At 37.7% G+C, this 3,871-nt stretch overlaps 1 long non-coding RNA gene across 1 annotated transcript; it reads right to left on the bottom strand.

Annotated features, from left to right (window-relative positions):
• Nucleotides 1-638: 638 nt before the first annotated feature.
• LOC142177502 (uncharacterized) lies at nucleotides 639-2,399 on the bottom strand. The gene is made up of 3 exons (XR_012705996.1): nucleotides 2,240-2,399; nucleotides 1,568-1,620; nucleotides 639-946 (listed from the first exon to the last, which is right to left on the bottom strand). It is a non-coding gene; the product is annotated as an uncharacterized LOC142177502 (long non-coding RNA).
• Nucleotides 2,400-3,871: the final 1,472 nt, after the last annotated feature.

Below are 3,871 nucleotides of genomic sequence, written 5' to 3'. Positions count from 1 at the left end.
TTTGGTAATTTGGACATAACTTCTTGTAGGAGTGTCCAAATGACGAACGGTTTGAAGAGTTAGAAACTAGACTTGAAGTTCTTTCATTTGATGAGTAGATCATCATATAAACCCTTATATATATATGTAGATATGCGCGTCCAAAGTTTGGTCTTGTGCGTACTCATTTGGAACTTTAGTCTATCATGAAATTTCCAACTTGACTTGGACTTAGGGCTCTCCTTAGACCCCACATCACTTATAATATACCTCATACACTTATTATCATATCCAATTGATATCCATCATATTAATAGTCCTCGTCTGCACCTAAAATAATATAATTAGCGCACATCAACTTTCTTAATAGCGCTTAAGTACTTCGAAATTTTCCAGGGTGTTACATCAAGCTTCTATACATTATCAGGACATTCCATTCTTTCAAAGCTAGGAGGTTTCTTGAAGAACACTTCTTCTTTTAGATAGCCATTGAGGAAGGCATTTGTAACGACCCAAATCGGAGGGCCGCGACGGGCACCCGGTGCCTTACTCAACCGAGTACCAATATAACATATCTTTCTTATCACACCATCATAGGTAAATGGGCCAGAAGGGCTACCATGAGATAACTGGAATAAAACATAAGGGAATACTAGACATTGGACGACCCAACATGATATAGAAATTTATACACGTGTCATACAGGCCTATAAGTCCGACATGATCATTTGTACACTCAAAATATAGGCCGATAAAGCCATACAAGAATCCATATATATGACATCTGTCTACAAGCCTCTAAGAGTACATAAATGTCATAAAGGTCGGGAAGGGGCCCCGCCATACCAATCAATACATGTCCAAATCATACTGACCAAATAGGCAACTCCGGAGAAAATGGAGTGCACCAACACCTTCCGCTGAGCTGATAGCCTACTAGGAGGACTGTCAACCTATCTATCGAGACCTGCGGGCATGAAACACAGCGTCCCCAGGCAAAAGGGATGTCAGTTCAAATAAAGTACCGAGTATGTAAGGCATGAAAGAAACATGGTGTAAAGAACTCAACATGTAAGTCTGAATATCTCTGTGAATCATGAAACATTTATAATGTCATGCATATATGTGTAAATGTCATACCATGCATAGGTATATGAGTACATAACATTATCAAACCTCTTAGGGCATCCCATCATATCATCTCGACCTCTGTGGGCAAAATCATCAGTGTATACCAGCTGATCAGGTGGTGGTGCGTATATAACGTCGTAACCTTTCCCCATATCCCATATACATAGAATATATGCATATATAATGCAATCTGGTCATGGGTCAATGTACATGTATAAATGAATGCAATGCATAATGAAGTAAGTCAATAAAACCTCTCGGATAAACTTTATCAACTTACATATTTTTCTAAGACTCGTGAATAGATGATATAATAATAGGACACATGGGGAATCAAGAACATAGGCACTCCTAGTACTTCTATGAATAGAGCCATATATGAAAGTTGTGTGTTTGCTCGTTTCGTTTGTATCATATGGATCATGCCAAAAGTAAAGAAGGGATAGCCTTAACATACCTTTGTCGTTTACCTAACCACACGACGTCGGTTCAGCCCATTAGTACTTCAATCTACAAGAAACAATAAGGACCATTGTTAAGCTTACGGAAGCTAGAACTCAACACAAATGAGCGACTAGCTCATCTACGAAATTTTGGACAGCACCTCCCCTTATTCTTTTCTCTTTACTCAAATCCACAAACAATACCAACATGTCCATAATATAAACAAACATATTACATCAATATCCAACCTTATATCCATCGCAATACATCACCAAAACAGTCCACACAATCTCATACAACAACCAAGTGCTACTTTGCGCTTTTCATTCCTATAACTTAGCTAGAACTTGAATACACTTCAATAATGACAACCACAATATACTCAGGTTATACATACTGATTTTTAAGCCACAACACCACATAAAAACGAACTCCTAACAGTCCGCAAATTACAACAACTAAAAATTGATTTTCAGATTATTACTTCATCAACTCTTACTCCCACAACTTAGTTAAGGCACCAATAAGATTAAACACAACATGTACAAGACAATACTCTTATGTGACAGCCATTTAATAATATGAAACTACTCCAAACATTTCATAACACCACAACAACTTCAACTCAATTTCCAGCTAGAACTTAGATAAACTCAAATATATGAAAGAGGGAGGATTTTCTTACCTATATCAGATCTTGTATGGATGAAACAATGGTAGTATATTTCCCTTGATGGCCATTAACTTGCTTCACATCAGATCCTTCAAGATTGGAGATTACCCTTTAACTTGAATTGAAAGAAGAAGAAGATTATCAACAACTTCTTGAGAGTTTGGAGTAGGTCAATTTGGAAGAGAATTTCGTGGCTCTCTTTATGTTTCTACTACTTGGATATTATGAGGATATGTGACTTGATTCAGCCCCTAAAAGGGCCCTCTTGTCTAACCTACACATGTCCATTTAGGTGGACTAATTTGGGCCTTCCCTTTTAGCAAGTAGGTGACACACCTACTTGTCACCTACTTGGTTAATTAATAGGTGTCACATGCTGTCCTTATTTACATAGACACGTATCTTACCCTCATTTAATAGTCACGACATGTGTTAAGTAGCTCAAACTAGCAGGACGGGTAAGCAAGTAGCTCAAACAAGTATCCCGGTAAGCAAGCAACCATATTTTATGTATCCATTATCTCATTTGTTTTTTTCCAAGTCTCATTCAACTTAACTTAATTAAGACTTCGATAAACCTTCCTTATCCTTGTAGAGGGATTTCATTCCTTCTGAGCTTACATCAACCGACTTACGACATACTTTTATGTACAAAAATATGGGGTGTAATATTATTTCCCCTTTGGAACATTCGTCCTCGAATGTTGGCTAATGCGCTTATCAGCTCATAATCCACAAATACTTTAATACTATCCTTGCCATCAAGGCAACTGTTCTATGAATAAATCCAAAGGCAAGGGCATTCCCCCCTTTAGGCCTCTCTCTCACACCATGACTTGTAGTCGGAATTCTTCCAATCTCATAACTGTTGCTACCTTCTGTCATGCAGCCTGTGCGAATATGTCTTTGTACGCGTGCCTATGCGACTCTTCTTTCCTTTTTCCTCCATATTTTAGCTAATCTCTAGGCCTCACAGTTTTTGGTTTGGTACTTTATCGAACTTACGACGATTGCTATATTCTATTTCCTAGATTCATAACTTTTTTCCATCCATTGTTGATTCACCTTAATGTTGATCTATAGTCCACCAGTAATAACTTGAAACCTCTTATGTAATACATTGTCACTAAGGCTCGCGTTGCATCGAGGAACATTTGAAGTGATTTGCTTGATCAACTTCAATAACTGTATTTCATAGAATCCCAATGTGATTCAACTTATGGGGGTATTTTAATCCCGTGCAATTCATGAAATCCCTTTTCTTTAGATCATTACTCAATCAAATGTCTAAATGTCATCCTCTTTTCTTTTACAATTACACCCTTATTCTACTACCAAGGCAGCATTCCATCTCTTCTAAATGCTCATAGTCTTAGACTCCTCTGAGTTCACTCATGCTATACTGAGCTTTCTATAACTTACAGAAACCACTAGCTCTCTTATTTTGATGGGCTTAATCCCGAGGACTTACCTATTCTCACTCGCCTTTCCTTATCCTTACTCTTGTCTTCCTAAAACCTTGTCTCTCTAACAGACTTTAGCTTGCGACCTACACATATCTATTTATACTACTGGCAACCTCCTCTAACTTGCTTGTACCATAGATTTCCTTATGTTATTCTGGAACCTCAAGTGAGACATCAC

The sequence above is a fragment of the Nicotiana tabacum genome, chromosome 23, assembly GCF_000715075.1.
Source record: "Nicotiana tabacum cultivar K326 chromosome 23, ASM71507v2, whole genome shotgun sequence".
NCBI lineage: Eukaryota > Viridiplantae > Streptophyta > Magnoliopsida > Solanales > Solanaceae > Nicotiana > Nicotiana tabacum.
The sequence above is the reverse complement of the archived record's forward strand: the minus strand, read 5'-3'. Positions and strand labels throughout refer to the sequence as shown.